The sequence below is a fragment of the Oryctolagus cuniculus genome, chromosome 18 (genome assembly GCF_051225735.1).
Source record: "Oryctolagus cuniculus isolate XC-2025 breed Fujian yellow rabbit chromosome 18, ASM5122573v1, whole genome shotgun sequence".
Lineage (NCBI taxonomy): Eukaryota > Metazoa > Chordata > Mammalia > Lagomorpha > Leporidae > Oryctolagus > Oryctolagus cuniculus.
Window position 1 is genome coordinate 76,924,332 of NC_142884.1, and position 12,607 is coordinate 76,936,938.

Sequence of the window (12,607 nt, forward strand, 5' to 3'; positions counted from 1 at the left end):
AGCTGTCAGTCCCACAGGACTCGCCTGTCTGCCCAGGGAGTCATCTCGGAGGCTAAGCCAGGGGAACTCTGGGACGCCCGGGGAATCTGCTGCAGGACGTGTCCTGGGAGGGCTGGGCCCCCGTCCGCCGGGACACAGCTCGCCTGTCCGTGCCTGGACAGCACCGGGAGGCAGCAGGCGGGTGGAGAGGGGCCCGGAGCCCAGCACCTAGGCCCCCCCGGGGTGCAGAAGAAGGCGTCGGCCCCCACCCTTGCCCTGTGTCCCGCGTCCCGGGTCGGGCTGGGCTGTCCCGGCTCTGTGTGGTCCGGGTGGGCTGTGGGAGGGTAGGGCCTGACGCGGGAGAAGCCAGAGCTGCTGGGGCCTGCGGCAGAGAAAGAGGGTGGGGAACTGTGACAAGGAGACCGAGGCCCAAAGGCCAGGTCGCGGGGACAGCGGTGGAGGGGCCACAGTGCAGCCTCACGGCTGTGTGCACCGCGGAGCGCGTCCCTCCAAAACCACTACCAAGTGCTTGGCGCAGTGCTTAACGGGGTTCAGCCACCGGAGCCGGGACTCAAGTGACAGAGTTCCCCGGAGATTCCAGTGGGCGAAGCCGGGAAGGGGAGCGTGGCTGCGCCCAGGGCGGCCCCCAGCTCAGGCCGGCGGGCGTCCCAGTGGCTCAGGGCCCAGAGCTTGCTCAGGAAGCCGCCACCCAGCAGCCTCACAGTGAACTTTCTCGACGCCGGGGAGCGCAGGCCCTGCCCGAGCCGGCCTGGGCACGGTGCATTCCCCTTCCCTGAGGCCCCTCGTGCAGGCCGGGAACCCTCAGCAGTGTGGTCCTGGCCCCCACGGGCCTTGGCGAACACACAGCGGGCAGCACCAGCGGGGCCTGGGCTGTACCCTAGGATGCTGTCTCCCTGGGGAGCCTGAGTGTCTCCACGGGCCCTGCCCAGAGGGAGGACGGCCCCTGCAGCCCACTCGGACTTCCTGAGCGGTGAGGGGAGGGGGAGGGGGAGGGGGGAGGGGGGAGGACGCCCTCTGGGCTCTCCTCAAGAAAACAGGCTCCTTACGCAGGCAAAACACCAGGGCAGGGCTAGCCACGCCCCCGAGTCACTGTGTTTACCGTTCTCAAACGTCTGGTCACTTGTGCATTTATTCCTCTGTCCTCCCACCCACCCATCTATCCATCCCTCCATCTGTCCACCCACCCATCCATCCCATCTGTCCACCCACCCATCCATCCCATCTGTCCACCCACCCATCCATCCCATCTGTCCATCCATCCATCCATCCATCCCTCTGCCCACCCGTCCGTCTGTCCATCCGCCCACCTGTCTGTCCATCCGCCTACCCATCCATCTGTCCATCCGCCCACCTGTCTGTCCATCCGCCCACCTGTCCATCATCCATCCATCTGCCTGTGCATCCACCAAACTCCTCTGGGGCACCTGCTGTGAGGCACGAGACCTGCGAGGTCCGGGCCCCGACAGGAAGGAGCCACACTGTTTGCGATGTCGCAGACGTGTGAAAGAGGCGGAAGAAAGAAGTTCACAGCCAGAACGCCTGTCCTCAACCCGGTCACCCAGACCCCGTCGGAACGCGTCGGCGATAGAACGTAAGGCTGTAAGGCACTTCACGTTCGCTCTCTGCCCCAAGTCGTCGGAAGCCGCGGTGCATTTCCCGCGGAAAGCGCATCTCCACGCAGGCCAGCCGGGCTGCAGGGGCCCAGAGCCGCCCCTGGCTGGTGGCTGCCCTACCGGCCAGCGCAGATCTAGGGACACAGACGCACGGGCGCCCAGCCCTGGACCGAGGGGGTCTGCGTGTCACGGGTGGGGGAGCACACCTGCACACAGCTAGGGTGGAAGACGGGGCCCGGCAGTGCTCGGGTGCGCCTCCTTCCTGCGCCACTGCTCGGGGCACAGCGCCCGGCGGGCCGCAGGTGCAGGGAGCATTTGCCAGATGAGCCACGGGCGGCTCCACTCCAAGCCCATCAGAGGGCAAAACGGAGAGAGCCGGTGCTGGCTGGCGAGCCGAGGCCGCGGCTGCTCCCCTCCCCCCCCCGCCCGGTACCCGCTCTGGGGGACAGCGTGGCGACGGCCCGGAAGCTCATCCCCGGGGCCCAGCAGCCCCACCTACAGGTGGGAGCTCCCACACAGGAGCACGAGGAGGTGGGCGCACCAGTGTTCCCCGCACCACGGCGCCACGGTGCATGAAGCCGGGAACTCGGAACTAAACGGCACCAGAGGACCACGGCACATGTTGTTACCACCAACTCCTACCAAGTCAGACCACACAGCAGCCACGCGGCAGAGCTGGACACGCACGTGCCCGGCACCAGGGAGGACAGCAGAGCATGCTGGGTGGGAGAGGATTACACGTGACACGGGCACGAGCGTCACGGCAGAGCCCGCACACCACGACGGGAGGGAGGCCCGTGGCATCGGCAGACGCGGCCTCAGGGAAGGGGGAGAGACGGGGGGACCAGAGAGGGGGACAGAGCGGGGCTCACCGCCACGTCCTCTCTGGAAAGCCGAAGCACACACAGCCAAAGGCTCAGACTGGCAGGCGCACGGGTGCAGGTGCGTGCTAACCTATGCCCCGCACCTTCCTGTCTGAAACGCTTCCTAGAAGAAGCCGACGCTTCCCAGGAACAAGACAGGGACTCGATGCACCACCTGGGGAAAGTCGCCTGACGGCCCGGACCTCGGCTCCCGCGTCTGAGAGGCAGGAGGGCAGGCAGGGTCTGGGAACGGCGGCCTTGAGCCAGCCCCATCGCGGGCACCGACCGAGCGCCGACTGCGCCAGGCATGGGGAAGCCGCCTGATCCGGCAGGCGCTGGTTCTTACCCCACCCCACGGGGCGCAGGGCCACGAGGCTGCCCAGGGCAGCAGTGAGTTGAGCGGCGGCCCAGGATCTGAGCTTGGCCAGCCCCCGCCCCATCCCGGCTCCAGTTCTTTTCTTTCCAGAGGCTCCGAGTTAATTTTAAAGGCCGCAGGTGCCAAGGCCCTGCCGGCGCTCAGGGCCCGGCTAATCCTCCCGAGAGGGAGGCTGAGGCCCGGCTGTGGGTGCGCACGGCTGAGCCTGTCCGGGAGACGGAGGTGCCCCACGCACCCCGCGGTCAGTGGGCTCCTGAGAGGTTGCCCCCCAGCGGGATCTCCCAGCTCCAGGGCTAGTCCACTGGGAGGGTGGCTTCGGGGTCGGGGGGCCCCGAGCCAGGGAGCTCAGCTGCCGGGGCAGAGGTGGGGAGGGGGCACAGCCCCCGGCAGCCCCTCAGAAGAAAGCCCTGTGCGGAGAGTCCCGGTGCACCCTGCCAGCCAGCCGCGGGAGAGATGACCTGCCCGCTCAGTGTGCCCGCTCGCTGCACAACCCATCTCCTAGCCGGCGGCACGACGGGCGTGCCGTGTTGCTCCTGTGCGCTACGTGTTAAAGCCAGGACATCTACAGCACTCACCGAGGCCCGGGAAGTGCCAGCACGCCCAGGGCACGGCAGGGTGGGGAGTGGGCAGAGGAGGGGGCGCCACCCCAGACACCCAGGACCAGGGCCTCCGCACCCGGACCCGGAGCCCCCGCCAGGCCCCCACCGCCTCCTCCTACCTCCAGGGACAGCAGGTCAGCGGCTGTCTGGAGTCTCCGGGACCTGGCGCAGGCTGGGGACAGGCGCTGGCTCTCCTGGGGTGGCCATCTGGGCTGTGGCCGCTCCCTGCTCCTCCGGACTCTGCCCGTCGGGACTAAATGCCCGGCCTCTGCAGAGAAGGGAAATTAGCCTTAAGCTCAGGACTCGCCATTGCCCCGTGGCTTTCGGAGCTTTAATCCCTGTTTCAGATGCCGGGTGTCTGCCGCGGGTTAGTGGGCTGGGCCAGCCGGGGCCTCCACAGGAGAGGGGGTCACGGGGAGGGAGAGGGAGCACACTTCCCAGGGGAGGGGGGCGCTCTGGGGTCTGTGCTTGGGGTGGCGTCGGGGGGGGGGTTGGGGGGCGAGGTGCCACTGGGACCCACGGTGGGAAATTCGGGAAATGACGGGGACACTTCTGGCAATCAGATGCCTCGAACCCGCTCGTCGAGCTGAGGGTGCCAGCCCACGCCCGTGGCGGCACTGCATTCCCAGGGTGGTCGGGTGCGCTGACGGTGGAGCTCCAGTGACGCCCGTGAGCCCCCCACATGCCCCTCTGCTCGCGGCCTTAGCTGAGGCCAGACCTCAGCGGGGAAAGGCAGAGTGTGGCTCCGTGGGCCAGGCCAAGGCCTGCCACAGCAGAGGGGGGAAAACGGGGGCCCCTTTTCCCCTCCCCAGATTACCTTCCTGATGCTCCACTACTTATTTTCATATAAAACACACAGACCCTAAACCCCCAACTTTGAGCATACAACTCAGTGACTTGGAGAATATTCTAGAAAATTGATCACTACCACTCATTCCAGACATTCTTGTCACGCCCACAGGAAACCTGTACGCCGTCACCCTTGAATCTGCTCATCCACTTCCTGTCTCTGTGGACCTGCCCTCCCTGGACAAGTCACAGACGTGGACTCACACGGCCCAGTGTGTGTGCACGGCACAGACGTGGACTCCACGTGGCCTCGGTTTGGCTTCTTTTGCCCAGCATCATGGCTTTCAGGTTCGCCATGGTGTAGCGTGAGTCACTCTTTTGTGGCTGAGCACCAGTCCACGTGTGGACAGGCCGTCCGCTGCTGGGCACTGGGCTGTGTCCCCACTTTGGCTGCCCTGGGCACTGGTGCCCTCTGTGAGGACAGACGCTGCCACTGGGAACCACGACACTTAATGGCCAGCTGGAGCCTGCGACCACCCTGTTGATTTTGGCTTCTCTGGTTCCTGCAGGGTGGGCTCCGCCTCCCGGGTCCTGCAGCTCTCAGACGGGATCTAAGTGGACTGGAGCTCCACGTGGCCTCTGCCCGCTCACAGCCACCCCACCGCCCCGGACATCCAAACCGAGTGCTAAGACAAGACCTAGGAATGCAACCGCAGGGCCGGGACACGGGAAAGGAGCCCGACAGAGCCGCCCCGTGAGGGGACCCAGCGCACCTGCACGCGGCGGGGGCGGCCCTCTCCCCAGATGCGTCCTGACTGCCGGCATTCTGCGGTGCTCACCGACACGTGTGCACCCCCAGTTCTGCGGCCCCTCCCGTCCGCAGGGTGGGGTGGGGACGGGTGCAGGGGGGCTGCCACCTGCCCTAGGCAGGGCCGAGCGGACAGGCTGAGGACTGCCGTTAGCTCACTCTGGAAGGCTGACGGCAGCGAGGAGCTGAGTGCGGGGCATCAGGCCGTGGGCTGCCCCAGCGCTGGAGGAAGTGGGGCCCTGCACGCCCTGCAGAGCCCGGGCTGTGGGGAGAGGAAAGGGTGTGGGGGCCACGGCGCGGGGCAGGGAAGGGAGGGTGGGGCTCCCAGGTCCAGGGGCCGGCGGGGTGGGGTGGGGGTGGCTCCTGGCGGAAGGCGTCCAGAGGACCCGGCAGGTAGTGCCTGGGCAGCTCCTTGTCCTGGCCCAGCAAGCCACAGGGAGCCTCAGCTGCACGGTCTGCGGAGCCCACAGCTCCGTGCAGCGGGGCCGATAAAGACACGAGTTATCCCGAGCGCCCTGGGTCTCCCACCCCGGTCACTCCCTGGAGAAGAGACAGGGCGCCAGACAGCTGCCCCGGCGTGGCCTCGGCGGCCGGTCCGACGTACATCTCCAGGTCTGAGCATGGCCGGGGCTATTCCAGACCAGCGCTCCAGGTCACTCCAGCACCGTTAGGGCGGAGGCCTCATGGCAGGTGCTGGGCGCAGACGTGGTCAGTGGGAGGGACGGGGGCGCTCACAAGGCCCACCACGGCCGTCGGTGCCGAGACGGACATGCTTGTGACCAGGGAGGCTGCTTTGCCAGGACTCCCTGGAACCTGCCCGTAGGTGGAGTCTGTGCCGCGGCACCCACTGCCCCGTGTGCCCATGAGGGGCCGTGTGTTCTGGACGTCCAGGAAGGTGAGACACCGGGGTGCCAACAGAACAGTGGGACGAGTCAGCCGTGACCTTGACCCCGACCCGCCCACTGCACCACTCCCAGGCCTGTGGGCCTCCAACCCTGGCTCAGGGGGAGGGGCAGCGGCCACAGAACGCAGCAGCAAGAGGGTTGCGAGGAGCAGCGGACCCCTCCCTGCCTGCCTCCCCTCTCCTGCCTGACCTTTCCACCCAAACTGCCTAGAGGCCACGCCCACGCGGCAGGTGGGGCCCTGGGTGGGACCACCGAGCCCCCTGCTGTCTGCACCTCAGCCTACCTGCACCACAGCTGCAAGTCCTGGCACCGTTACCTGCTGGCTCACGCCCAGACGGCCCCACCGGCCGGGACGGGGCCAGGCTGCGGGCGGGAGCCTGGGACTCCGCCTGGCTCTCCCACGTGGGATTTGTCCCACCACCCTCTGCTCTCCCGCGCAGCCGCAGGGAGGCGGATCGGAAGCGGAGCGGCCAGCAGGGGTACCAGTGTCACAAGCTGAGCCCAGAATTCTTGACTATAAGGCAGCACGATTACTCACCACTTACGCGTCCTGTTTAAAACAAGGTGGTGACCGCAGCCTCCTGAGGCCATCTGGGAGCTCCCTTGTTTGACGGCTACCCGCCCCCCAAAGTCTCAGCTCAGAGAGCCTGACAGGAGTGCGGGTGAGCCAGGGGTCTGCAGCCCCGCACTGTGTGTGTGTGCGGGGGCATTCGGCGGGCCCAGCTGCAGAGACCCTAACAGGGGGGCACGCACAGCCCGCAGGTCCGCTCCCGCGCGTAGCCCTGGGAGGACCGTGTGCGTGGGCGTGCAAAGAACGGGCAAAAGCGCTCACCGCAGGGGAACCCGCACCAGCCGCACCGCGGAAGCAACCCAACAGGCCATCGGCACAGAGGTGGATAAACCAGGAGACACGGCTGCGGCCAAGCCACCCACGGAGCCCACGCGGCTGCGGCCCGGGGGCGCGCACCTCCCACACGGCACGCGCGCGCGGAGGGCCCGGGCGCCGGCAGACCCCATCCGGCGCTTGTCTGCCCATCAGCGGTGCTGTCTGCTGTGGTTCACGGAACCCCGTCTGTGCGCGTGCGATGCTGGCGGACGCTTTACTGAAGCGGCACAACCCTGCCAGCCACGTGGAGACGGGGCTGAACGCAGGACGCTGGGTGTTGGAACGCACGACTCTGATCTTGGGACGGGGCCTCCCCGGGCGGCGCTGGCCCAGGGTTGAAGCCGCTGCTTCCGCAGGCCCACGCCCCGCGGCGCAGTGCGGTCTGAAGCCCGGCCACGCCTCTGCCCGTCCAGCCTCCTGCCAGTGTGCACCGTGGGAGATGGCAGCCGACGGCGCGGGTCCCTGGTCCCTGCCACCCATGGGGCAGCCTGAACTGAGTGCCAGGTCCCCAGCTTCAGCCTGGCCTGGCCTTGGCTGTCGTGGGCATCTGGGGAGTGGACTCCACGGTGGTCACAGCTCTCAGTGTCTGTGTGCGTCCTTCTCTCTGAAAGAAGCTAAACTGAAACTCCTCCATCCCCGGGAAGCAGAGGCCACGCCACACACGGGGAGGGCAGAGGGCCGCAGGATGCCCTGGCCGCAAAGCCGCCTCCGGAAGCGGAGACCTGGCGTCTTACAGGTGGACAGACAGCGACGAAGCCTGCTCACGCACAGGACACCTCGGGGCACTGTCTTCCCACCCGCCCGTCCTGCCTCAATTGTTACTGAATTCTGTTTGCAACAGATTTACAAGGGAGAAAGAAGTCCAAGGTCTCCCACAGGAAGAATCCGGAGCTCACTCTGGAGACCTGAGCTCCACTGGCCTGAACCCCATCAAACTGCTGCTGTGCGAGGTTATTTTTTTAAAAGATTTATGTTTATTTGAAGGACAGAGTTACAGAGAGAGGTAGAGAGAGGTCTTCCATCTGCTGGTTCACTCCCCAGATGACTGCAATGGCCAGAGCTGAGCTGATCCAAAGCCAGGAGCCAGGAGCTTCCCCCGGTCTCCCACGTGGGTGCAGGGGCCCAAGGACCTGGGCCACCTTCCACTGCTTTCCCAGGCCACAGCAGAGAGCTGGATCAGAGGTGGAGCAGCCGGGACTCGAGCTGGCACCCATGTGTGATGCCGGCGCTGTAGGCTGGGGCTTTAACCTGCTGCGCCGCAGCATTAGCCCTGATCTTTGTTTTTTTTTTTTTTTTTGTTTTGTTTTGTTTTTTGTTTTTTTAAAAAAAACACTATTTTTTGAGAAACAGTGAGATGGAGAGCGCTCTGGTTGGCTGATTCACTCCCCAAATGTTTGCAAGAGCCAGGGCTGGGCCGGGCCAAAGCCAGGAGCTGGGAACGCAGCCCAGTCCCCACGCCCAGGTCTGCCCCGTGGGTGGCTGGGACCTGGTCACTGAGCCAGCAGGCACTGCCCCAGTGTGGGGCACACGGCGGCCGGAACTGGAGGCGGAGCGGGTGCTGGGCCCAAGCACTGACTCAGGAGGCAGAAGGTGTTTGAAACGGTTTTCGTCGCCAGGCCGAAACCTGAGCCTGATATGCCTCCCGTTTTTTAAGATTATTTTTTGAAAGGCTGAGTAGCAGGGGCAGAGAGAGAGACAGTCTCATCCACTGGTTCACTCCCCAAATGGCCAAAACAGTCAGGGCTGGGCCAGGCGGAAGCCAAAGCCAGAAACTCCAACGGGGTCTCCCACCCGGGTGCAGGGGCCCAAGCACTCAGGCCGTCTCCCGCTGCTTTCCCGGGCGCACTAGCGGGGCGCTGGCTCAGAGGTGGAGCGGCCTGGACTCACACCGGTGCTCGCGGGCCGCCAGCGTCACGGGTGGAGGCACACCTCTGCGCCACGCCGCCAGTGCTGTTTTCAGCTTTGGACGAATGAGACTACAACTTCACGGGCCCCGCCTCACGGTCCAAGATCCTGGTTTATCATGTGCCACCGGACCCACTGCCAGCAGGGGTCGTCACCTTCGTTTCCAGCGGCCGCGAGAGGTGACGTGTCCTCGGCCACAGAACTCACGGCAGACAAGGGTGCGCACTCCCCCCGCCCCCGAGTTGTCCCGCGCGCAGGGACGAGGTGCTGCGGAAGCAGCCGGATCCTTTCTAAACGCGTCCAGCTCGGAGAAGCCCCCAGTGCTCTGCCAGTGGCGAGTGGGTGCAGAGGACAGGGTCTGGAGGGGCCCGGGGCCCGGGGGCGCGCGCTGCACCCGCAGGGCCCGTCTTCCAGGCTCCCCCGCCCGACAGAACTTCGCGGGTAGTCCTGCTTCCCTAACAGGTAAGTGCTCACTGAAAATCAAAGTGCCGACGGCCTGGGTGTCGGCGGTTGCGTTTGGGGAGGAGGGGGAGATGGAGTCCTCCTGTTCCCAGACGCGGCGCTGCCCCAAAACAGCGGTGCTATTTGACAGGGGTTTAGAGCGCCTGCGAGCCCTCGGGACGGTAGCAAGAACACGGGGGGCAAGGAAGCAGCGAGACGCAGTTCAGGTGAGCAGAGAGCCGTGGGCACTGGTGCGCCTGGTCCCTCACGCCGAGCTCCGAGGTTGGAGTCCTGGTTCCGTCCAATTCCAGCTCCCTGCTAACGCACAGCTGGGGAGGCAGCAGGTGACGGCACACGTGTCTGGCCCTTGCCAGCTCAATCCGAGACCCAGCTCGCGGCGCCGGCTCCTGGCTGGCTTCGGCAAGACCCAGCTCCTGCAGGCCATCTGGGGAGTGACATCAGCGGACAGCGCGTCCCCGTCTCTGCCTCTCCGCCCGTTTCTTGGCTCTGGCGGAATTCCAGGCTCCTGGGGTCAAGGAAGCGCACGGAGCGGCTCCTGGGCCCTCCCCGGGTGCTGAGTACCGCGTCCCGAGCGTCCCGAGATGCAGCTCTCACAGGTGACTGGCGGGGTCCGCAGTCTGGTCAGCCGGTGCTGAGTACGCACACTGTTTCACGTGGACTCAGGAACGGGCGCTGTGGACTGCGGGTCAGGCTGCTGCCCGGGCTGCCTGCGTCCTGCATCCGAGCGCCAGCTGAATCCCGGCGCCTCTGCTTCCAGTCCAGCTCCCTGCTAACGCGCCTGGGAGACAGCAGGTGACGGCCCAAGTGTCCGGGTCCCCGCCACCCTCGGGGGAGACCAGACGCGGCGCCAGCCCTGGCCACTGCCAGTGCTGGGGGCAGGAACAAGCACGTGGGCGGCCTGTCTCTTCCCTCCCTGTGTCACTCTGCCTTTCAAACGGATCAATCTTAAAAAAACAAACCGGAGGCAGAGGTTTCCTGTAGCGAAGTGCAAGCAGACGCCTCCTTGGCACAGCAGAGCCGAGACGCCCGGCCACTGCAAAGCTGGGCTAGACCTCGGGCTGTGGTCACTTCTCCAACGGCGGCTGTGCAGAAGCCTGCGAGGGCCGGTCCCCCCCAGAGGCCGCAGCACGGCAGGGCCGGCTCCTGCTCCAGGACGTTGCGTGCGTTTCCAGAGCGACAGGGCCCTCCAGGCGCCTCACAGCTCTCAGGTGCTCCCTGGCCACGCCTGGGGCTGGCAGCGCAGCCCTGGCCTCTCCCACCGGCTTCCACCGAGCTCCTGCGTCCGACGCTAAGACGCGCTGAGGTCGGCCGGGAGCGGAAGTCGACTTTGACACTGAGCTCCTGGCTCTGCAATGGTGAAGGCAGGGTGTGGAGTCGGCCGCCCGTGGCCACCCACGGCGAGTTTTCTTGCTTCCCTCTGCCCGGAGGCCGGCGAGCTGGTGAAACACATGTGCCGTGAGGAGGAGAGGTTTTGGAGACAATCAAACGTCTTCCAGGCGCAAAACACAGGTCGGTGTGGAAAACTGAGAACTGCACTGTGCAGAAACGAGAATTCCCCACGACAGCAGATGAAAAATAGCCATTAAAATAAAGCGAGCAGCTGGCGCCGTGGCATAACGGGTAACGCTGCACCTGCAGTGCCGGCACCCATGTGGGTTCAAGACCCGGCTGCTCCTCTTCCGACCCAGCTCCCTGCTGTGACCTGGGAAAGCAATGGAAGGTGGCCCGAGTGCCTGGGCCCTGCACCCCGGGGGAGACCCCGAGGAAGCTCCTGGCTCCTCCTGGCTTTGGATCAGCGCAGCTCCAGCCGTTGCGGCCAACTAGGGAGTGAACCAAGGATGGAAGACCTCTCTCCCTCTCTCTGTGTAACTCCTTCAAGTAAATAAACAAATCTTAAGAAAAAAATCAAAGCTAATGACACAAGGACTTTCTACACCAAGGCAACTCAAACACACACGAGAGTCACTTTGCCCAGGGTTTCCCGTGTTCCCTCCTCTAAAGCAATCTAGCGTCATCCGAACTGCCCGAGGCGCGCTTCCCGGTCAGCGCGCTGCCTGTCGCTGCGTACGGAGTGACTGCCGTCGGCCCACCTCAGGCCTTACGGGAAGCCAGGATGAGATGGAAGGACGTTTCACACGCGTGGGCAGCCGCTCGCCCTGCTCACCTGTCAGCGGCCAGCGCTGCTCCGGGACGCCCCCTGGCTCCCACACCTGACGGAGATGTCTCCAGGCTTCATGTTGCTCCTTTAGGTCTTCCCCGAGGGGCAGCACAAGGAGGCTGTCCCAGGCTTGCTCCGGGATCCTAGACGGGGGAAAGCAAGCCTGCTCTCAGGGGCATGGAGAGGCGCCCCCGAGGCCACAGGGCAAAGCTCCCGGGCAGCAAGTGGGCTGGGCGTGCGGCTCTTCAGAGCACCGGCCGTGCCACAGAGGGCACCATGCCACGGCACAGTGCTTCAAGCTGAGGCCTGAACCCCGGCTGGAGCAGTCGCTCTGGCTGGCTGCAGCAGAGCCACACTGGAGGAGGCCGGCTCTGTGCGACCCCCACCCGCAGGCACTCGGCACAGCGCGGGGGTCCCGGGGGTCCCAGAGGGCTCCGCCACTCCCCAGGCCCTGCCCTGAGGGGCACCCGTGCCCCCCTCCGCCCCGGACGCTGGAGGTGATTCTTCTGAGACACCTGAGCCACGGGCACAGGGCCGCCCGCCACGCTCTGTGAACGTGGTGGCGCTTACGGGTGGGCGGGCGCAGGACTGGGGACACTGGCACAGCACCCACCCTGTGTCCCCCACGGGGAACAGGCCAGCGCAGGGAGTTGAGAGGCGCTTGAAGAAGGGGAGAGAACCGGGTGGGTAAAAGCAGCTCCACGGTGAGCCACACCTGAACTCGCCCTGCTTCCCAAGGGAAGCGTGTTCTCACCCAAACCCCGGCAGTGCACGGCACCTCCTGCGGGAGCCGGGCGGAGGGCGCGGTTCTCGGAACTCCGCACAGATGAGAGAATGCAGTGCACCGAGTTCCCCGCCAGCTGAGACGGGCAGAGAACTCGCCCAGGGCTCCGCACAGACAGACTGCTCTGGCCGGGCGGCGAGTCCGAGCTCTGGCTCTGCTCTGGGGACGCAGTCGCCTGGCCGACACACCAAGCCCTGTGGGAGACCGCGCAGGTCAGGGAAGGGGGACCCACCTGCCTCCAAGCCCACGCGCAGCATGGCTCCGGGGCTCCTTTCTGGGCTCCGCAGCTCCGCCAGGTTCCGGCTGCCAGGGAAGCCTGCACCGTGCTCCGGTCGAAGCTGCCACCACCAGCGACCCACATCTGTCGTCACCTTAACGACAAAGGCTCTTCCCACCGCGGTCCGGGGCTGCGACCCCGGCACACAGCTCCTGGGACCCGGGCCTGGCTCCACCCAGATG

General features: G+C 65.9%; 1 protein-coding gene across 2 annotated transcripts in view; it reads right to left on the reverse strand.

The window, feature by feature from the left end:
• CLMB (calcimembrin) overlaps window positions 1-12,514 on the reverse strand; it is a 45,186-nt gene extending 32,672 nt beyond the window's left edge. Inside the window, exons 1-3 of one of the 2 annotated variants that reach the window (XM_051829275.3) lie at window positions 12,381-12,514; window positions 11,371-11,507; window positions 3,571-3,719 (exon numbers count right to left, since the gene is read on the reverse strand). The gene's annotated coding sequence lies outside the window, so the exon portion shown is untranslated. Of the gene's footprint in view, window positions 1-3,570; window positions 3,720-11,370; window positions 11,508-12,380 lie in introns of those variants that run through there. The other variant, XM_089319590.1, reaches the window with a different exon arrangement.
• Window positions 12,515-12,607: the final 93 nt, after the last annotated feature.